Below are 23,477 nucleotides of genomic sequence, written 5' to 3'. Positions count from 1 at the left end.
GCCTCCTATTAGCACCTCTAGACACGTTTACAAACTAGATGACCTCACTTATGAGAGATAGAAAAATAACACACATATCAAGAAAGTGCACACAGTTACACCCACTCACACCAGGAAATGGCATTTCTGACTTGTCAACACCATCATCTGGCTGGAAACTGTTAGTAAAGTCAGTCAAGAAAAATTTACTAGTAATATGGCAGGCAAATTAATCAGACAGTAACTATGGGGAAGCCCTAAGAAAATAAACAGCATATATTAAGATTTCAAATGACCTGGCTAAAGGAAATGAGGTATATCCATACAATGGAATGGTATTCAGCCACAAAAAAGAAGCTCCGACACATGCTACCATATGGATGAAACATGAGGACTGGCTTTTTTCAACATAAGTGAAGGCAGCCAGTCACAAAAGGACAAATATTGCATTCTTCCACTTCCATGAGGAAGCTGCTGCTGCTAAGTAACTTCAGTCGTGTCCGACTCTGTGCGACCCCATAGACGGCAGTCCACCAGGCTCCTGGGTCCCTGGGATTCTCCAGGCAAGAACACTGGAGTGGGTTGCCATCTCCTTCTCCAATGCATGAAGGTGAAAAGTGAAAGTGAAGTCACTCAGTCGTGTCCGACTCTTAGCGACCCCATGGACCGCAGCCCATCCGGCTCCTCCGTCCATGGGATTTTCCAGGCAAGAGTACTGGAGTGGGGTGCCATTGCCTTCCCCATGAGGAAGCTAGAATAGGCAAATATGTATAGACAGAAAATAGATTAGAGGTTCTAAGGGCTGGGGTGGGGGCGGGTAATGGTGAGTTATTGCTTAATGGCTACAGAGTTTCCATTTGGGATAATGAAAGAGTTTTGAACTAGGTAGTGGTGATGGTTGCTCGACATTGTGGATGCAATTAATGCCAGTGAATTGTACACTTTAAAATGGCTTAAATGAAAAAAAAATGGTTAAAACCTTATGCTATACACAAAATACATTAAACACACACACACATACATATTTTTACCACAATTTTAAAAGGATTATTGATATACCAAAAACTATTGAATGGTATAGTTTACACATGGTGAGCTGCACGATCTCTGAACCTATATGAATTTATATGGTCTCAATAAAGCTGTTTTTTCTTAAGGTTTCAAGTAGCCAAAGAGAGCTTCCTGACCATCCTGTCTGAAAGAGTATTCCCTTTTCCTCCTTGGTTTCTATCACAGCAGTCATCACAAGGTATAGCTGCTTTATTGCCCTATGTACACATTCACAGCCTCCATCCCATCTCCCCTCCTACTCATGAGTGAAGAGACCAAGTACATGAAGGCAGGCACCATACACTGGACCCCTCAGCACCTAGTCTGATGCCTTCTCAGGGAAAGTGCTGAATAAACATTTATAGTAAACAAAGTAAGTAAGCAATGAAATGAGCAAGAATGAAACAAAAATCACAAAAGAGAAAAAATATCTATTTTACTTGAAAAGGATGAGCGCAGGCAAGTACCAATGACTGGTCCACACCACTGGACCACACGCTGGGTGATGTCAAGATGAGGAAGGGAAGCTGCTTACGTTTCTGAGTTCCTGAGTCACCAAAGCTTTGCCACATCACCACCTGCCACACCCGCCTGAACCTGAACGCCCAGTCTGCACTAGATAGAAACAACTCTCAGGAGAAAGATCCGAGAAGACACCTCCCCTTGGCTCAAACATTTTTGCAAGCAAAGGAAGGTGACTGTGCCACATGCACACCTGGAGGAGCAGCTGTGGGGTTTCAAAGGGGGCATGAGAAAATGAGAGTCAGCAAACCATGCCCCGTGCAATGGGTGGGGGAATCTGTTTTTGTTTTCCCCAGAAGATTTGCTTGGGGAAAAACACTTAAACCATGAACCATTATAAAATGCTCAAGAATATCACCTATTTGGATGAAACTTGTCAACTTCAGCCACAGGTGAAACTGTGGCAGATTGGATCTACCATCTACCTGACCGGAAATTCATTCAACCAGCCATCCTTTGGCCAGAGCAGCCCCCTTCCTCTCCTGAAGAGGGTCACCGTCTAGTGGGGAAGGCTGTAGTACCGTGTGCAGGTACAGAGATGGAGTTGGAGAGGGGTCTCTGGGAACCTATGAAATCATGACCTGGAATCACGCATGGAGTGGAAGGAGGGAGCTGGAAAGCAGAGAGACAGGTGGGAAACAACAAAACAAAGGGTTGGAGGAGGAGGTGGAAATGGAGATGGTTCCCATGAACAGCTCAGAGGGACTTAAATTTCAAGCTGGAGCCTGGAGGCAAACTTCTGAAGGATTCCAAGCTGGGCCACGATAGGACCCTGTCTGCATTTTAGATGCTTGTCTCGTGGGGATCTCTGCTTGCAGAGTAGGCATTTTTATCCCCATTTTACTCATCAGGCTCAGTGGGGTCAGAAAGGCTGGATTCCATGCTGGGCTGCCAACTGCGGGGCCCACACTTCTTCCAGCAGGCTACAGAGACCATATTGATGGGTTTAGCCACGAACATAAGGAGCAAGGTAGGCTAGTAGATAGTGGTGCAGGAATGTGGATGTTAAAGCTTTCTTTTAGAATTTCAGGACACCTGAGAAGGTTTAGGGGCAGCATGGGAAGAGACAGAGAAGAAGACAAAATGGAAAATGCTAAAGAGGAGAGATGGTGGTTGAGGAAGCAGCAAGCTAGGGCAGTGAGGCCCCAGCAGAAGGCATCTTCCTTAGAAAGAAAGAAGAGATTCTGGGGTTTGGAAAAGTGCAGTTGCCACAAGTTATTGTGGCTGGCCTCAGTCTTCTCTGTAAAGAGACAGAGAAAATCAAGAACAAGCAGCATGGAGAAGGGTTGCAATTATCCATGAGAAAATCAAACAACTGGAGAGACAACTTGCTAGGCAACAGACGAGGCCCACGTAGAGTCAGAAAGCAGGACTCTGCAGAGAACCCAACAGCTTACTTTTTTTTAATCTTTTGTCAGACATCAATTTATATTTTCTTATTATTTCTTATGCTTTTATTTCTTTTCAACATTTAACTTTCTAGTATCTGGAATTGATTTTGGTGTCTGGGGAGAAGTGGTGGTCCCTAATCAGGAATGGAAAACACGGATGCTGAACATCGAGGGATATGAACATGCAGGGATGCCCCAGGGAGGGCTCAGCAAGGAAGAGTCATCATGGCCACAGAACCAACAAGGGCCCCCCACTGAAAAACACTATGTGTTATTTTTCCCAACAAGTTAGCCCACAATCCCAGTGTCAATGATTTATTCACATATAGTTATCCACTTGACAAATGAGCGCTGAGCAGCTTCTGCGTGCCAGCACTATGTCAAACACATGCAAAGCGTCAGTACCAGGGCACACAAGTCGTACACTTTTACCTCCCCTTTCCCTGCTGATCTTAAGACATCTGTAGAGAAATGCGCTTGAAATGCTTTGACATTCATAAACAATTTGAAAGGGTTGGCAAAGTATTCCTAGGCAGAGGCCCTGTAGGTCCTGGTAAGAATTACTTGTTATAAACATTTAATTACGTGTGCAAGTACTAGAGCTAAGTGGTTAAACACCGTGACCACACTTGTATGCTCAGCAAACTCCACTTTCATGGCTACCAGCCTGCCCCTGCTGGTTATCGCTGGGCATTCCAAACCAATAGGGGTCTCCAAGAATGAGGTCTTACTGGAGGGTGGAGCATGCAGTACATACTTAAAGAGCAAGACAATTACAGGTGTTAATTATTCTGTGTTCGATCTGACAAACTGACTAATGTTTTAAGATAGATGCTTAGGACAAGGGGCATGTGAGTCGATATGTAAGCCTTTCTGAGCAAACAGTGGAGCAGTGTTGCTGGTTTATTGCCTGCCTTCTCACGGAACACAAAAGTGGTGTGCTGGGCTTCCCTGGCGGCTCAGTGGTGAAGAATCTGCCTGCCAATGCAGGAGACACGGGTTCGATCCCTGATCGGGCAGGATCCCACACGCATCAGAATAACTAAGGCCGTGTGCCACATCTACTGAGCCTGCACTCTAGAGCCCAGGAGCGCCGATGACTGAAGCCCGCACCCCAGGGCCCGTGCTCCACCACAAGAGAAGCCGCCGCAGTGAGAAGCCCACACACTGCAACTAGAGAGCAGCCCCAGCTCACCACAACGAGAGAAGAAAGAGCCTATGCAGCAATGAAGGCCAGGACAGCCAAAAATAAACAAATAAATAAACTTATTTTTAAAAACAGTGTGTGTTACAATTTTTTAAATGGTTATTGAAAAAAAGAAATGGTGTGTATTACACTTCTCTCATTTCTACAAAGAACACCAGCGATCCTCCCAAGGTTTCCTCACCATTCTATCTGCACTGGGATACAGTGTATTACCTTCCAACATTCCCATGCTTCTGACTCAAGCCCAGTGACTTACACAGATGAGGTCTGTGAAATGAGCTGGCTGGACGGGGGATGGCTGTGGATGTCCCCGAAGGCAGTGATGGGGACACAGGGCTATCTTCAGTATTTCAGAAGTCCCAGCAGAAACCAGACATTACCCACACTACGGCGGCACAGGGTAAACGTACTTGCTTTAGACTAGGATTACATCAACTCAGGGGCAGTGGACATGGTGACAGCACAGAGGAGAAGCTGGCAGCTAGGTCTGTCCTGTATTAACAAAAATACACAGGGCACGAATGAGCACTTCAAAAACACAGTATCCTTGGTCCTCGTGATGAAAAAGTTGAGCTTTAAGATTCCTTTTGCTCGATGATCCTATGATTCTAACTTTCACAGGAAGTTCTTCTTACCAAGAGTTATCCATTCTCAGGGTGGCCCTTACATTACATTATGTCCATTATATAATTAACAGTAACAAATAGCTTTCTCTCTTAATCTCCCTACATGTGTTTATATCTTTTCAACTAATTAAGGGCACATTTATTTACAAGGGGTATAATATTTCCAAACCAAATTAGATGCAACTATATAATCTCTGAAGATGTTAAGAAACTATCTAGATTTGCTCAATCTGTGGTTTCTTCCTCAAGAAGAAAGAAATCTCAAGAAACAAGCTCATTTTTTTCTCTGATTTTTTTTTTTTCTCAATAAAAAAGCCTTCGGTGCTGTAACCTGACCAATGTCCCTGGAGCTCCCTGGTCTCTGCGTTGTCACAGTAAAGTCAAGACCACAATGTCACCCCACTGTGAGTCCTATGACAGAGGAGCAGTCGAGATGGCATTGGGGGAAAAAATTAAAAGTTCAATGCTTTCTATAAATACAGTTCAGTTTAGTTCAGTAGCTCAGTCGTGTCCGACTCTTTGCGACCCCATGAATTGCAGCACGCCAGGCCTCCCTGTCCATCACCAACTCCCGGAGTTCCCCCAAACCCATGTCCATCGAGTCAGTGATACCATCCAACCATCTCATCCTCTGTCGTCCCCTTCTCCTCCTGCCCCCAATCCTATCCAGCATTAGGGTCTTCTCCAATGAGTCAACCCTTCGCATGAGGTGGCCAAAGTATTGGAGTTTCAGCTTCAACATCAGTCCTTCCAATGAACACCCAGGATTGGACTCCTTTAGGATGGATTGATTGGATCTCCTTGCAGTCCAAGGCACTCTCAAGAGTCTTCTCCAACACCACAGTTCAAAAGCATCAATTCTGCGGCGCTCAGCTTTCTTCACAGTCCAACTCTCACATCTATACATGACCACTGGAAAAACCATAGCCTTGACTAGATGGACTTTTGTTGGCAAAGTAACGTCTCTGCTTTTAAATATGCTATCTAGGTTGGCCATAACCTTCCTTCCAAGGAGTAAGCACCTTTTAATTTCATGGCTGCAATCACCAGCTGCAGTGATTTTGGAGCCCAAAAAAATAAAGTCTGACACTGTTTCCACTGTTTCCCCATCCATTTCCCATGAAGTGATGGGACTAGATGCCATGATCTTAGTTTTCTGAACGTTGAGCTTTAAGCCAACTTTTTCACTCTCCTCTTTCACTTTCATCAAGAGGCTCTTTAGTTCTTCTTCACTTTCTGCCATAAGGGTGGTGTCATCTGCATATCTGAGGTTATTGATATTTCTCCCGGCAATCTTGATTCCAGCTTGTGTTTCTTCCACCCCAGAGTTTCTCATGATGTACTCTGCATATAAGTTAAATATGCAGGGTGACAATATACAGCCTTGATGTACTCCTTTTCCTATTTGGAACCAGTCTGTTGTTCCATGTCCAGTTCTAACCGTTGCTTCCTGACCTGCATACAGGTTTCTCAAGAGACAGGTCAGATGGTCTGGTATTCCCATGTCTTTCAGAATTTTCCACAGATTATTGTGATCCACACAGTCAAAGGCTTTGGCATAGTCAATAAAGCAGAAGTAGATGTTTTTCTGGAACTCTCTTGCTTTTTTGGATGATCCAGTGGATATTGGCAATTTGATCTCTGGTTCCTCTGCCTTTTCTAAAACCAGCTTGAACATCTGGAAGTTCACGGTTCACGTATTGCTGAAGCCTGGCTTGGAGAATTTTGAGCATTACTTACTAGCGTGTGAGATGAGTGCAATTGTGCGGTAGTTTGAGCATTCTTTGGCATTGCCTTTCTTTGGGACTGGAACGAAAACTGACATTTTCCAGTCCTGTGGCCACTGCTGAGTTTTCCAAATTTGCTGGCATATTGAGTGCAGCACTTTCACAGCATCATCTTTCAGGATTTGAAATAGCTCAACTGGAATTCCATCACCTTCACTACCTTTGTTCGTAGTGATGCTTTCTAAGGCCCACTTGACTTCACATTCCAGGATGTCTGGCTCTAGGTGAGTGATCACACCATCATGATTATCTGGGTCATGAAGATCTTTTTTGTACAGTTCTGTGTATTCTTGCCACCTCTTCTTAATATCTTCTGCTTCTGTTAGGTCCATACCATTTTTGTCCTTTATCGAGCCTATCTTTGCATGAAATGTTCCTTTGGTATCTCTAATTTTCTTGAAGAGATCTCTAGTCTTTCCCAATCTGTTGTTTTCCTCTATTTCTTTGCACTGATCGCTGAGGAAGGCTTTCTTATCTCTCCTTGCTATTCTTTGGAACTCTGCATTCAGATGGGAATATCTTTCCTTTTCTCCTTTGCTTTTCGCTTCTCTTCTCTTCCCAGCTATCTGTAAGGCCTCCTCAGACAGCCATTTTGCTTTTTTGCATTTCTTTTCCATGGGGATTTTCTTGATCCCTGTCTCCTGTACAGTGTCACGAACCTCTGTCCATAGTTCATCAGGCACTCTGTCTGTCAGATCTAGTCCCTTAAATCTATTTGTCACTTCTACTGTATATTCATAAGGGGTTTGATCTAGGTCATACCTGAATGGTCTAGTGGTTTTCCATACTTTCTTCAATTCAAGTCTGAATTTGGCAATAAGCAGTTCATGATCTGAGCCACAGTCTGCTCCTCGTCTTGTTTTTGCTGACTGTATAGAGCTTCTCCATCTTTGGTTGCAAAGAATATAATCAATCTGATTTTGGTGTTGGCCATCTGGTGATGTCCACGTGTAGAGTCTTCTCTTGTGTTGTTGGAAGAGGGTGTTTGCTATGACCAGTATGTTCTCTTGGCAAAACTCTATTAGCCTTTGCCCTGCTTCATTCTGTACTCCAAGTCCAAATTTGCCTGTTACGCCTGGTGTTTCCTGACTTCCTACTTTTGCATTCCAGTCCCCTATAATGAAAAGGACATCTTTTTTGGGTGTTAGTTCTAGAAGGTCTTGTAGGTCTTCATAGAACCATTCAATTTCAGCTTCTTCAGCGTTACTGGTCGGGGCATAGACTTGGATTACTGTGATATTGAATGGTTTGCCTTGGAAATGAACAGAGATCATTCTATCATTTTTGAGATTGCATCCAAGTACTGCCTTTTGGACTCTTTTGTTGACCATGATGGCTACTCCATTTCTTCTAAGGGATTCTTGCCCACAGTAGTAGATATAATGATCATCAGAGTTAAATTCACCCATTCCAGTCCATCTTAGTTAGCTGATTCCTAGAATGTTGACGTTCACTCTTGCCATCTCCTGTTTGACCACTTCCAATTTGCCTGGATTCATGGACCTAACATTCTAGGTTCCTATGCAATATTGCTCTTTACAGCATCAGACTTTGCTTCTATCACCAGTCACATCCACAGCTGGGTATTGTTTTTGCTTTGGCTCCATCCCATCATTCTTTCTGGAGTTATTTCTCCACTGATTTCCAGTAGCATATTGGGCACTTACTGACCTGGGGAATTCATCTTTCAGTGTCCTATCTTTTTGCCTTTTCATACTGTTCATGGGGTTCTCAAGGCAAGAATACTGAAATGGTTTGCCATGCCCTTCTCCAGTGGACCACATTCTGTCCAGTGGACCACATTCTGTCAGACCTCTCCACCATGACCCATCCGTCTTGGGTGGCCCCACACGGCATGGCTTAGTTTCATTGAGATAGACAAAGCTGTGGTCTGTGTGATCAGATTAGCTAGTTTTCTGTAATTTTAGTTTCAGTGTTATTATAATTTAATAATCATTAAAAATACACTATGATGAGATGGTTCGATGGCATCACCGACTCAATGGACATGAGTTTGAGCAAGCTCCGGGAGTTGGTCATGGACAGGGTGTGTCCTGTCCTGCAGCCTGGTGTGCTGCAGGCTGTGGGGTCACAAAGAGTCGGACACGACTGAGTGACTGAACTGAACTGATGATTTTAAAGCACACAAAATTTTTGCAAACCAAGTGTTCTTAGATGTACTAATAGGAAGGCTTTCTACAGGAATTCTATGGTGCACCTTTGCATAAATGGAGATTAAATCTCTTAGAAAGTCAATCTTGAATCCCAGATTTATGTTTGTGAATTTACAGTCATTCCATGAGATTTGTTCTTGTAACTATTTCAAGATATGATTTTTCTCAGTACTCATTGTGCCAAGAATTGGGCTAAGAATTACCATCAACTATCTTGTTTAATCCGCACAAATAAAGCGGGTTCTATTATTCATCATTATGCAAGAAAGATGTTAGGCACAGAGCAGGGACTCACCCAGGGAAGGGAGGAACTAGGTCCGCCTGAAACCAGAGCCAGTGTTCTGAGCTGCTGTGCAACTCCACAGGGGAACGTGAACACAGGATGGCCAGAGCTAACAGTTTGTCCCAGGTCACTTTCAAAACCAGCCCAAAGCCTCCACTGCATCTGGTTTCGTGTGCCCACACTAGTGTGCAGACCACACCAGTAGAGATTTTTTTCTTTCCTCCCAGGTAATTTCACACATTCTGCTTCATGCTCTCTTTCTGCTAACAAACAGATCAACATAAATTAGTTAAGTAGATAATGCAGGCAAAAATATGTAACAAGACAAAAAAAAACAAAAAACAAACTTGCTTTTGAGATACAAGCCTGGAGCTGAATTTACACATTAATGGATCTCTCCACCCTGGAGTCCCACAGTCCATGCAAGTTCACTACATTTCCCCAACACACCTCTCCTGTGGGTCCTCAGTAGAGGGACGATTTTTTCCAATGCCCAAACATGAAACCTCTTAGCCTTTCTCTCCTTGACGCAGACTGTGAAGTCGAAAACGATCCCAAAGAATTAGACTTGACTATCTCAGCACATCTTCTGTCTGTCCCTATCTCTCCATGCTCTCTGCCAATTAGTCCCCACTCATGAATCCAAGAGCAGTTTAATTGGTCTGCCTGACACCCACCTTCAACTTCCCAACTTTCTCTCCAAAGTGTTCTTTCAAACACACAAAAAGGCAGATCACATTTCCCCTTCAATTCCCCCACCACCTTCAGGATTAATTCCAAACTACTCAGTGTTGCCCCCAAAGTCCCTGAAACCAAAGCCCTAAGTCCCTTTCCAGCCTCCTCTCCCACCACTCCCCTATTCTTGCCTGAACCCACAAGCAGACCCTATGCTGTTTCACCCTCTGCGTCTTAAGACCAGAGAGGACCGTCTGCACTGGAAGCCCTCTCTCCCAGGGCTGAGCTGGTAAACTCCTACCCATCCCTCCAGCCTCAGACTAAGCCCAACCTCCTCTGTGAAGCCTTCCCTGATGCTCCCAGGCAGACTCTGAGGCACCCCGAGCTCAGCTCAGCAACCTCCCCTACTAGCCTCATCGTGCTGTGATACAGATGCTTCTTTCCAGGGCAGAGTGGGCTCCTTGACCCCAGGGCTGAGCACTGGCTGGCTGTGTATCTCCAGCACCCAGCACGGGCCCAGGCACAATATTGGAGCTCGGCCATAACTACTGATGCCATAAATATGAATAAAAACAGCACACATGGCTTTATAATTTGTTGGGAGGGAAATCAGACTTGAAATCTGATTTGAGCTTACAAAACACTCCAAAAAGAGGAGTCGGTGGGCCAGGGACTTGTCACAAAAGGAGGAGGGAATTGAACAAGGACTCCTGTATGCTCACATCACACTCTGGGTATAGGCTGTGAGTCTGTCCACTCAAACACCAAGCTCTCATGTGGGGATTCCAGAAGGATAAAGTCACATCTTAAAATACACTTACCTCCTCAGAATATAAATTGCTCAAAACTATGAGTTACTTTTTATGTACTATTTGGTAGAGATGAGTGATTGTGGGACTCGCTGCTATTAAAAAAAAAAAAATAGTGGAAGTCAAGTGACATCAGAAGCTAACTGATGGTTCTGAAAGTAAATCAGGAGGTCGGTGCAGCTTCCAAACTCCGGCTTCTTTTCTGAAGTCTTTTATTGTTCAGATGACAGAAGCTTCAGTCAAATGGTAAAAGAGTAACTAACTCAGATGCTATTCCCCTCATTCAGCCTCCATCTGACTCTCAGACTTTAAATTCGCAGCCAGAAGTGGGTTCACAGTTAAGTTTAAAGAGCAAAGTCATTTCCCATCATTAGAACATCTCTCCTTTGGGTGAACATCAAAGACTCCTAATGGATGTCCACCTGTGTTATGGAACCACTTTAAAAGATTGTCTTGTAAAAATAAAGTATGCTATACTCTGAGTGAAAAACTCTGAAGTCTTTTCTTAAATTTCTAATGTCATGACATCCACATGCAAGTTATATTCAGCTCAGTTTCTGACTGACAATAGTTACGTCCTATAAAATGATCGCAAGGACTGAATTTGCAAGTTTGAGCCACTGCTCCCAGGGGAAATACAGGATTTGGGCTCCTATGAGCCTCTGGTAGCAGCAACTCCCTCCACAGATAAATGTGTCACCTTGCTTTATGAGTTTCTGTTCAGAGATATCTTATTTAATACATTTTCTGGTTCTGTAACAGTAAACTCAGGACTAATGGCACTGAGGGAAGCTTATCCAGCACACGTTATTTTCTCTGTAAAGCACATGGCAGCTTCCTTGCACCCAGGAACACTAGGCAGCACTAAAGCACTATGCTTGGGTGCTGTTTTAAACAGTGAAGTCACTGACAAAATGCAAAAAAGCACAGCCCTAGAAGGACCGTGAAAGGGACCCCTGTCACAGTGAGAGCCGCCCCCCCCCCCCACAAAGCATCAGCTTGGATCACCTGCACTGGAAACGTGTGCGGTGGGCAATGCACATTTCCTACCACTCTGCTCATGGCCCCAAATGGTCGCAGAAGCATCTCAGGGGTTGCCTGGGGATACAAATACATTTGACTGTGCTGGTGAATTCCCAGACACAGAATCTGGGGATGAGGAGGACTGGCTCTGGTCTGTGTTGCACTTAAAATGTTACTGTGATGTTAAGAACAAACATATGGACACCAAGGGGGAAAGGAGGGGTGGGATGAACTGGGAGATTGGGACTGACATATATACACTGTTGATATTATGCACAAAATAATTAATGAGAATCTACTATATAGCACAGGGGACTCTACTTAATGCTCTGTGGTGACCTAAATGAGAAGGAAATAGAAAAAAGAGGGGATATATGTGTACATATATTAAACAGAGGTCCACTCTGGTTTTTCCAGTAGTGATGTACAAATGTGAGCGCTGGACATAAAGAAGGCTGAGCACCAAAGAATTAATGCTTTTGAACTGTGGTGCTGAAGAAGACTCTTGAGAGTCCCTTGGACTGCAAGGAGATCAAACCAGTTAATCCAAAAGGAAATCAATCTTGAATATTCATTGGAAGGACTGATGCTGAAGCTGATGCTCCAATACTTTGGCCATCTGATGTGAAGAACCAACTCATTGGAAAATACCCTGATGCTGGGAACGGTTGAAGGCAGAAGGAGAAGAGGACGACAGAGGATGAAAAGGTTAGATAGCATCACCAGCTCAATGGACTTGAATTTGAGCAAACTCCAGGAGATAGCAGAAGACAGGGGAGGCTGGCATGTTGCACTCCATGGGATCACAAAGAGTCGGACACAACTTAGTGACTGAACAACAGCAAATGTATAAGAGTAATCAATCATAGCAACTAAATACAGAAACATTTTATAGGTCTTTACAGCCACAGGAAATTTAATTGACACATATGGACATATTTTTTGCAAGAACAATTATTATACCCAGTTTTAACATTGTCTGTGGGAATAGGATATGAATTTAAACTAAAAAAAGAATGAGGCAGAAATTCCAATGGTTAAAGAAGTGTCCATTTAAGCATTTTTTATATGGATGATGATAGGTATCAAGTCGCTATTTAGATTCCACTGGTTATATTTAAAAGAATGATGTAATTGTTTTATTTCAAGATGTCAATATTTACAATAAGTTGGAAATAACATTCTTTGAAACTTTTTTTTAACCTTTTTTTTAATTAGAGTTAATCTACAATATTGTTAGTTTCAAGTATACAGCACAATGATTCAGTTACACACACACACAGATTTCAGACGTTTTACCATTAAAGGTTATTACAAGATATTGAATATAGCTCCTTGTGCTATACAGTAGGACCTTATTGTTTATTCCATATTGGGTTGGCCAGAAAGTTCATTCAGGTTTTTCTGTACCATCTTATGGAAAAATCCGAACGAACTCTCTGGCCAACCCAATATACACTAGTGTGTATCTGTTAACCCTAAACTCCTAATTTAAAGTAACAAAACTCTTAAATTATGATGAAAAATCTTTGCTGGCAACTCAAAGTGTGTGAGGGGGCAGGTGGCTTTATCAAATTATTTTGGGGATTAGGGGAGTAAAAGAAAGTGTATAGGCCATCCTGAGGGAGGTTCACCCCTTAGTTCCAGCACAGTCCAGGTCTTAACTTTTTGCAAGAGAAGTTGGAAATCTGGATTTTCTATGTACAATTGATCTTTTTTCAATATACAGGTTTGGAAATTTTTTCAACAGCTTACAGGCCAAACAAAACATACATGCAGGCCAGTCTTTTTTCTACCTTGATTCTGAGAAATACTTAGCATCCTCTGTCAGCGTTTCCATATACTTAAAGGAGATCCACTCATTCAAAAAAACTTCACTGAACAGCGGGGGCTGGGCCAGGTGGTATCCTGAGCCCTGGGGACCCTGAGACGGCAGCAGAAACACCATACCTGCCTTCAAGGAAGAGAGAGGAGCGTGGGGGCAGGAGGGGCATCGACCGGGAGACAACCCTTTGCAATACTGTCTATTAAATCCAGTGCTAAGGGGCTTGCTTCTCTGGTGGTCCAGTGGCTAAGACTCCATGCTCCCAATGCGGGGGGCTCTGGTTTGACCCCTGATCAGGGAACTAGACCCCACATGCCACAACCAAGAGTTTGAATGCTGCAACTAAGATCAAAGATCCCCACGTACTGCAACTAAGATCAAAGATCCCCACGTACTGCAACTAAGACCCGGCACAGACAAATAAATAAACATTTTTAAAATAAAAATAAATCCAGTGCTAGAATTAGATACTGGGTGCAACAGTCACGCATTTTGGCTTGGGTGGGTCAGGAGCTTATGGTTCCATCTGCAGAAACTTGGGGCTAAAGAGAAAGCAGAACCAGAAGTGTCCCCAAAAAACAATAAAAGTGTGACTTCAGTGCTGGTCATCGGATTGATCACCTTGGGAAGGCTCCTTGGGAGATGGCCAACCAGGCAGACAGGAGCAAGACCATGACAGGACGTCTGAAAGCTAAAAACACAGAGAGGAGACAAAACCCAGCCCCTCTCCTTACTTGCAGTTTTTCAGTTAAAAACAGGCACAAGATGGAAATAAACCATTGAGACAAGATCCAAAAATAATCTTAACTGGGTGTCCAAGCTCATACAAAAATTCTTGTTTTAATCTCTTCTGCAAGGCAGCTGAAAGGTACGCACCAAAACTCAGCTTGTGAAGCAATCAGTTTAATCTGTTTCTTTGAAAGATTAATTAAAACCGAGATTACCAACAGCGGCAGATGAGCCAGGCCAGCCAACGGGGCACATCTGAGATGAGAAGGAAACTGTTTTACCACCAGACTAACACAGCTGCTGGCCAAACGCGGAGATGCTGCGCAAAACCTGCCTCTTCCTGGGCCCATAATTCAATTCCTGGGGGTGACACTTGAATTAAAAACTTGAACCTTGGGCACGGCTCGAGGCAGGCGACCAGTCTGCCCCGTAGGCAGTGCTGGCCAGCAGACTCTGTGGCCTTGAACTGTGGAATCAAGCCAGCAACAGATGCAGATGGAACAGGCGGAGGGGAGAGCTGTAAGGAAAGGAATGTTCTCTGATGAAAAGCTGCTTTTTTCACAGACAGGAGAGAGGAGATTAAGTGGGAGACCCTTCTGGAAATCCTCGAGGAACCAGAATCTGAATACACTGTCATTGGACTAAGTTATGATACACTGAAAAAACCTCAACCACACTCATCAGAAAAAAAAAAACAATGTTGGCAACAATTTCCAGCATTCTTCATTCCAAGAGGAAGATGATGAAGTCATGGAGTAAAGTGCAGAGGGTGGCAGCAAGCAGAAGCTGCCTCCCCCATCCCCACCGCCTGGGCACACAGCCCCCGGGGGCTCCAGCATTCCCCCACCCAGAAAATCCACTCTGGATGCCTGTTTAAGCTGCCCTGGTCTGCAGGCTATGGAAGAATTATTCTTCAGGAAGTTTCTCCAAACATAATAGAGCATTGCTCAGTGCACTGGACGTCAGAGCCCTGAATTCCAGTCCTATCCTGAGGGCCCTCGTAAACTCCCTGATCTCCACCCAGCTCCCCACCCACACCCACCTCCATCCCCCACCCCCCACTGAAAAGGCTGGACTCAAATCCTATCTGGTCTTTCTCACTCCAATATCCTCTTATTCTGGGTACTTCCACCGTGTGGATTATGTAACTGTGGGCAGGCCCTACAACTGTCTTCATTTAGGGAGGGAAAAGAGTTGGAATCCAGAGAAATGCACCAAAATTTGAATCTCCAGCGTACTATGGACAGCAAAGGGAGGGTTAGGCTTCACAAATGGTTGAGAATACAGATCCGAGAGCTGCCTTCATTTTCTCTTCTGTAAAATGGGAAGAATACTAGCCTAACTTATAGGGTAGTCAGGAAGAGGAGATGGGTTTTTGTAAAGAGCACTTAGAACAAAATTGTGACACCAAGCACCAGGTATAGAACTGCTTTAGCCACTGTCAGGAAGCAGCTACAAATCACACCTGAATGAAACTGCAGGGGCATCCCCCAAACCCAGCCTGCTTCTCCCAGCTTCCAGGTGAAGCACTTTCTCACCTGAGTCCCCCACTGTGCACCAAGTCACCAGCTCAGGTCCACCTCCCTGGGACCATTGTGCCTGCCTCCCAGCCCCCAGACACTGAGGTCAGTTTCTCATATTCTAATACTAGAATACTATATTCTAATAACTTGTAGCATCCTGGATATTCTAACTGCTTGTGTCAGCAGCTAAAATTATAAACATTTTAGCCTAGAACTCAAGACATACCATGATCTGATCCTTTACCTACTCACCTCCCCCCCCCCCTTTTTTTTACTGAAGTATAGCTGATTACATTGTTGTGTTAAGTTTTTGGTATACAGCACAGTGATTCAGTTGTACATATATATACTTTTTTATTTCAGATTCTTTTCCCTAATAGATTATTACAAAATACTGAGTACAGTTCCTTTCCCTGTGTTAAACCATAGGTCCTTGATGATTATTTTATACATAGAGTGTATATGCTAATTCCCACCACCTAATTTATCCCTCCCCACTCCCAAACAATGAACAGATATGAGAACAGTTTAAGAGACCTTTGGGACAATGTCAAATGAACCAACATTCACATTATAGGGGTCTGAGAAGAAGAGAGAGAGAAAGGGCCTGAGAAAATATTTGAAGAGATAACAGCTGAAAACTTCTCTAACATTGGAAAGAAAACAGTCACCCAAGTCAAGGAAGCACAGAGAGACCCATACAGGATGAACCCAAGGAGAAACATGCCAAGACACACAGTAATCACACTGACCAAAAAAAAAAATATATTAAAAAGCAACAAGTAACATACAAGGGAATCTCCACAAGACTATCAGCTGATTTTTTTCAGCAGAAACTCTGCAGGCCAGAAGGGACTGACACTATATAAAGTGACAAGGGACTTCCCTGATGGTCCAGTGGTTAAGACTCAGAGCTTTCAATGTAGGGGGCCAGAGTTGGATTCCTGGTCAAGGAACTTAAGATCCCACAAGCCACCTGATGTGGCCAAAAAAAAAAAAAAGTGATGAAAAGGAAAAACCTACAACCTATAACTGCCCCCAAGATTACTCACTCCTTACCCTACCTTTCTAAACTTATCTCCTACTGGTTCCTTCATGTGTCCTTCACACTTACTTGAGTCCCATCCTTTATGCCAACCCTACCATTGCCCATGGTGGTGCTTTTTGCCTGGCATGTTTAACCTGCCCATCATACCCACCTCCAAAGCTGGACATCCCCCCAGGCTTCAAGGACAGGCTCGTACTTTAACACGACTCCCCCCAGCTCTTCCACCCCACAGATGGAATTAATGTCTCCATTTTGAATTGACACAGCTTTCATCTCTGAGCAGGGAAGGCAGAGGAGTGTCCTGTCTGGAATCTGAATCCTGGTCCTGCCACTTACTAGCTGAATGTCACTCGTTAGAAAATTTAAATCTCTGACAGATAAAAAGGATGTGGTGCATATACACAATGGAATATTACTTGACCATTAAAAAGAATGAAATAATGCCATTTGCACCAACATGGATGGATGAAGACGTTGTCATACTGAGTGAGGTAAGTCTGACAGAGAAAAGGAGAAATATCCTATTTCTCTTTATCCCTTATGTGCACAATCTAAACAGAAATGATAAAATTGAACTTATTTACAAAACAGAAGCAGACTCACAGACTTCAGAAAACAAACTTAGAGTTATTGGTGGGGGATGTATGGGAGGAAGGGATAGTTACGGAGTCTGGGATGGACATGCACACGCAGCTTATTTAAAGTGATAAGCAACAAAGACCTGCTGCGCAACACAGGCAACTCTGCTCAGTGTTATGCCTGGAAGGGAGAACGGACACACGGATGTGTATGGCTGAGTCCCTTTTGCTGTCCACCTAAAAACTATCACTACATTGTTAATCAGCTATACTCCATACAAAATAAAAAAGGTTTTAAAAAAGAAAATTAAAATCTTTGAATAGATCTCACCATTGTGAGGAGGAGAAGTGGGCATAACAGAAAGAAAAGTGGCTGGTTTAAATTCTCTTCACCTTCCCTCTCTCATGGAATTTACTACTCCTCTAAACTGTATTACAGTAATTTAGGTTTATAACTTTTCTTATTAATAACATATGTTCCATGAGTGCAGTATTTCTTTCTTTCTCAAAGGAACTAGCAGAAGGCCTGACATGTAGTGAGAGCTGGACAAAAAGTACTGAAAGGAGGGATAGGTGGATGGACAATTTTATACTTGCTCTTTCTATTATTTTTAATCATTCTCCATTTTTACCTATAACATTGTTAATGACAGCAACCATCCCATAAATTTAGTATAGATATCCAGATGGTTCTGACGGAGATATTCAAATATTCTGAATCTTGAATGTTTCAATTCCATTCATTCAAATTGGCTTATTTTCTGCTGGTTCCTTCACGAACCCCACCATGGGAAAGCACTATGCCTGACGCCATGTGGCCAATGAGAGGATGGAATTCTTACTCCCAAATTCACCCACGGGCAGAGTGAGGACGCTTTAACTAGCTTCACCAATTTAACCAACTGGAGTGTTTTGTTTTTCTTTTTAAAAAAAAAATTTGAAAATCACCATCCTGAAAAGGAATATTTTATTCATGCTGGTCTAAGTAATGAGGGGAAAAATATTCAGTACTCGAAATGGAATAAAAAAAAAAAAACAGCATGAATTTCCAAAGACATCTGGAAAACTGGCAAAAGAATTAAAAATACGAAAGCACCGGTAATCCCAGCTGGGCTGAAATTGCCTTCCTGTGGAAACCCTGAATAGAAAATAAGCTTCTAAGAAGGACTGCTTGATGCATTTTCTTTATATGTGTTACCAGACCTAAGACTGCTTTAGGAATTCCCAAAGACAATCCTCTGGAAAGTTCATTTACACAGTGATTCCAATTTAATCAGGGGAAGGCAAACCTACAACTTGTCCCCAGGGCCCCAAATGGGCTTTAAGTTCACGTATTCGATTCTGTATTGAGAATAACAAGAACCCAGGCAGAAATCTGACCTAGAACAAAAGTCAAATTGCACCGTCCCCCAACCCCTCTACCTACAACAGTCAAAGACTGAGACTCTTGGCACACCACACCTGAGAACAGGGCTTCCTCACTCTAAGAAGAGAGTGATAGCTCAACCCACCCACCTGGAGGCAGCCAGAACTGACCCTGAATCATCCCCTCCATCTCAAGGCCAGATTTTGAGCCCCAACCGAACCCCATCAATTTAATACAAAATCAACACTACATATGACAGCATTCCATTGTCACATACACTGAGTCCATTCAGAATCTATGGGCTGGAAGGACCACCCAGATGGTAAGGCTGGATCCACATGTCAGACCAGGCTCAGCAGCTCACTGGCTGTGTGACCTTGGGGAAGTCACTTAACCCCTCTGGATTTCTGTTTCCTGATGTGTCACTTACATACTGGACAAGATGCTCTTGATCTCATGTAACCTGAGTGTCAGGGGACAAAGAGACTGTTAATATGTGAGTCTTCAGAAGCACTTCTGGAGGTGTGATGACCCTGGCGCTGCCCTCTTACCCCATTTCATTCCTGCATGTTGGGCTCTGTTCTGTTCCTGACTAGTTGTGTGTTCCCGAGACACAGGCTTCCCTTTTCTGTGCCGGGTTTTTTTTCCCCTCAACAAAACATGGGGATAAACTATATCTCTGCCAAGTCCCTTCTAACTCTAGAATTCTACTTTATCAGAGAAATCTTTTCCATTGGGGAGTAAAACAGAGGCTGAATCACTTCGTGGTTCTCCAGCTCCTTGCTGCAAATCACTAGGAGGGCTACAAAAATTCTGCATCACTTTGAAAATGGACAGGCCATGTGTTTCATAAAAAGTCATGGATACCGTAAACATTATATATCTTTCCTCCAGAAAAGCCAGAGCAATCTACTGGTTACACCTGTGACTCAAAATCAAATCCCATTCAGAACCACCACGCACCTCCCCCAAGTTCAAGTCACCGTGGACCTCAGCGGGGATGCATCCTACAGCCAGTGTTAAAATCACCTGCAAGAGGGACTTTCTAGCACTCTAGTGGTAAAGACTCCAAGCTGCTAATGCAGAGGGCCTGGGTTCAATCCGTGGTCAGGGAACTAAGATCCCACATGCTGCTGTGGTATGGCCAAAAGATTAAAAAAAAAAAAAAAAAAAAAAACCTATGAGAAGCATGTCTCCCTCACTGTGGCTCTGAGAGATCTACTACCAATGCAGATGCTGAATTCACCCTCCGCCCCCACCCCTCTCTGGCTCAACTCCACAAGGAAAGCATTGAAAAAAAGCAGAAGACCACATGGGACAATTCAAAGCCACAAAGATTTTGTGACCACTGTGCTCTAGGGCTCTTCCCCAAGAAGGAAAGGGCTTCAGACAGAATAACAGTTGACAAGGACTCCAGGGTCAAGAAGGACAGTTTCCTTATAAATAAAACTTTCAAACTCACAGCCATTAACACTCACCCAAAATAAATGGACAGGAGCCGACCAGGAAAGGGCATGTTACTAAAACTGGCCCTCCAGCCTCCAAGAGGCTCAGCAGAATGATTCTTGCAGTGGGGAGGGGAGGAAGGGAGGTCTGGTTATTGTGCCAAAGCACTGGAAGGCACAGTAACTAGGTCACGTTTCCACTCGGGTGTGGATGAAGCCACTCGGCGGCTGCTTAGTGGTGCCGGGCAAAGCTGGGTCTGTCATGTTGAGCATCTCTTGGGGAAGCCTGAGGAAGGCGCCCCTAGCCACGCCCTCCCCAGGTGAGCAATATCAGGACATTTCTCCAGATCTTAAAAGAGTCTGTCCTCAGAGCAGTGAGCAGAATGTAGCTGGAGGTCTAAGCACACATCCAGGGCTGACATGACATGAAACACGCATGCGGCAGCCTCCCTTTCACCCAAAGCCTCAACTCGCTCCAGGACCACACAGTGAGTGATGCAATCGTCAGCATGGGAGCTGAATGCAACAAATAAAAGCCGCTTCTCTAGCCAGATGATCTTGCCTCCTCGGTCAGATACTGCAGAAGGAAACCACACAAACCAGAAGCCCCTTCGGTGGAAATGCAGCTGGGTCTCCCTGGCATGTAAATCACGTCGACTTAATGAAAATCTTTGCAATTAGCATCGCAATCCTCACCTTCCTTGGGGCTCATTACTCATTTTCTTCCAACAACAGTTTTCAGGAGACCCTAGGAGCATGGTTATACACTCCATTCATGCCAGAGCTTGGGACTTCCTCAGGCTTGAGGTTCTCCTTTTCACAGCAGACAGACCTCCATGCTGGCACAGCTTATCTGAAAAATGGTTAGAACCTCTAGCCCTGGGCAATCCCAGAGCCGCTGATAAGCCCCTCAGGAGCCTTGCAAGCATGCATTTTTCACAGTGTATTAATTCAAGAGACTCGTTAGATGAGATGAGTTCTAATTTTTGCTTTTAACCTCTGCAATTAGCAGGCTGGTCCCTTTCCTTGGGCCTCCGAAGAGCACACAGCAGAGATACAAATACAGAGGCTGCCGAAAATGTTTCCTGGGGAAAGAAGGCACCCCAGAATATCCTAAGGGCTTTCTTCTCCTCTGTTTTTACCCAGTTTTACTTGACACCATTTATTTGCAGACAAAAGACCTGGAAGCTGGAGTCTGGGGAAAAAGTGGAAAGTGACAAAGCTTGTAAGTTTCAAGGCACATAAGAGTCTACCATCACCAGGAGGGTTTAGAAGTCTCTTCCCAAAGCAAAGGAAAAACAACCCAGTGCCCCAGAACAGCCTCCCAGAATATCAGTGAAGGAGCCATTGTAAACAGACATCACTGGAAAGTGGACATCTCCTGAGAATTGCTGCTCCAAGAACTGCCTCCAGCCACACAGAGCACTGGTCCCAGGTGAGATGCTAAATGGCAGGTGCCTACAGAAAGGAGGGATGCTCTGGAGAGAAACAGAAAAGGAAATACCTGAGGTTTCTTCTTTCCCACAAGAGACTCCATTGACTCACTTACTATGAAAGCGCCTATTACCAGAACGGAGGGAGGCAGGTGTAAATGAGAGGTGGTTTTATGGCCCAATGATTCTAATGAATAAAATATTTCAGAACTTATGCTCCAACAAAGATAGCTGGAATTTACTGAGCAACTATATGACACAGGAAGATACATGCCTATAACTTTTAGTAAGAGGTTACAGCATCTGTATATATATTTTCAAGTTCTCAATAAAAGCTATCATATGTCTACAGGATGTGTTTCTCTGTGTATGTCAAAACATGAAAGAACGTATTATTTTAAGAATGGTGATAATTGTAAAATGAAATATGTAAGAATAAGGTTATCTTCTTCCTTATTTCATTAAAGTATTAAGCCAGTCTTTTATATGGAAGTTATACATAAAATTTTTTTCTGATAACTAACATCTGATTAGCATAGACAATCTAGGAAATATAACAAGGCAAGAAGAAGAAAATTAAACTTATTTGTCACTTTCACACCCAAAGATGACTACTCTCACTATAGTTGATGTAGCTACTTTGGGCTCTCTCCCTATGCATATAATTACAAATGCTCTTTCACAAAATCCAGATGTTACTTGATAACTTATTTTTCACATTAAACAGTGTATCATTTATCCATGCCCTTAAATGATATTCTGCTTCCTGAGTTAAAGTCTGCAGTGTGTTGCAATCTATTGCTGTGTCATGGTTTATTTTGAAATTTTGTTTCATTTAATGAGCTGTTTCCAACTTATTATAGGAAATCAATTACTATAGGAAACACTAGCAGATAGATAGATGGATGATAGACAAGTAAATAGATTTCTTTTTTGTAAAATCTTTGTGTTGTGTACTTAGTCACTCAGTCGTGTCTGACTCTTTGTGCCATAGACTGCAATCCTCCAGGCCTCTCTGTCCATGGGGATTCTCCAGGCAAGAATACTGGAGTGGGTTGCCATGCCCTCCTCCAGGGGATCTTCCTGACCCAGGAGTCAAACCCAAGTCTCCTGCATTGCAAGTGAATTCTTTACCATCTGAGCCACCAGGGAAGTCCTGTAAAATCTTTATTGAACTATAATTCACAATTTACCAACGTATAAGTGTACAATCCAACGGTTTGAGAATACTTACAGAATTGCACAATGATCACCACAATCAATTTGGGAATTTTTTAACCGCCCCCCACAAAAAAATCTCAAGCCCATAGCAGTCATTCTCCATTTCCTTTCAAGTCCTCCCACCCCTAGTCCTAGGCAATCACTAATCTGCCTTGTCTCTACAGATTTGTCTATTCTGGAAATTTCACATAAATGAAATCATACAATATGTAGTTTTTGTGACTGGTCTAACATTCTCAAGGTTCGACCTTAATGTAACACGTATCAGTACTTCATTTCTTTTTAATGGCCAAATATTATATCACTGTATGGATATACTACACACACACATACTGGACTTCCCTGGTGGCTCAGACAGTAAAAAATCTGCCTGCAATGCAGGAGATCTGGGTTCTGTCCCTGGATAGGGAAGATCCCCTGAAGAAGGGAATGGGAACCCTCTCCAGTATTCTTGCCTGGAGAATCGCATGGACAGAGGAGCCTGGCAGGTTACAGTCCATGGGATCGCAAAGAGTCAGACACAACTGAGCAACTCACGCTTTCACTTCCATGGATATACTACAGCTCGTTTACCCATCATTAACTGATGAACTTTCAGATTATTTCCTCTTTTGGAAATGTGAATATCTTTTATGAATAATGCTGCTATGAACGTTCATGTAGAAGTTTTTGTGTGGTCACATATTTTCATTTTTCTTGGATATACATCCAGGAGTAAAATGGCTGGCTTATATGGCAACTCTATTTTAACCATTTGAGGAACTGCCATCCTGTTCTCCAAAG

The 23,477-nt window shown here is 43.5% G+C and overlaps 1 protein-coding gene and 1 long non-coding RNA gene across 8 annotated transcripts in view; both read right to left on the bottom strand.

The window, feature by feature from the left end:
- CAMK1D (calcium/calmodulin dependent protein kinase ID) overlaps window positions 1–23,477 on the bottom strand; it is a 496,165-nt gene that overhangs the window by 362,374 nt on the left and 110,314 nt on the right. The gene's annotated exons all lie outside the window — the stretch shown is intronic.
- LOC145531514 (uncharacterized) lies at window positions 2,983–11,027 on the bottom strand. The gene is made up of 2 exons (XR_014072499.1): window positions 8,681–11,027; window positions 2,983–5,292 (listed from the first exon to the last, which is right to left on the bottom strand). It is a non-coding gene; the product is annotated as an uncharacterized LOC145531514 (long non-coding RNA).

Source organism: Giraffa tippelskirchi, chromosome 13 (assembly GCF_054371585.1).
Source record: "Giraffa tippelskirchi isolate mGirTip1 chromosome 13, T2T-mGirTip1v1.2.pri, whole genome shotgun sequence".
NCBI classification, from domain to species: domain Eukaryota; kingdom Metazoa; phylum Chordata; class Mammalia; order Artiodactyla; family Giraffidae; genus Giraffa; species Giraffa tippelskirchi.
Note: the sequence above shows the minus strand (reverse complement) of the source record. Positions and strands in the feature narration are given on the sequence as shown.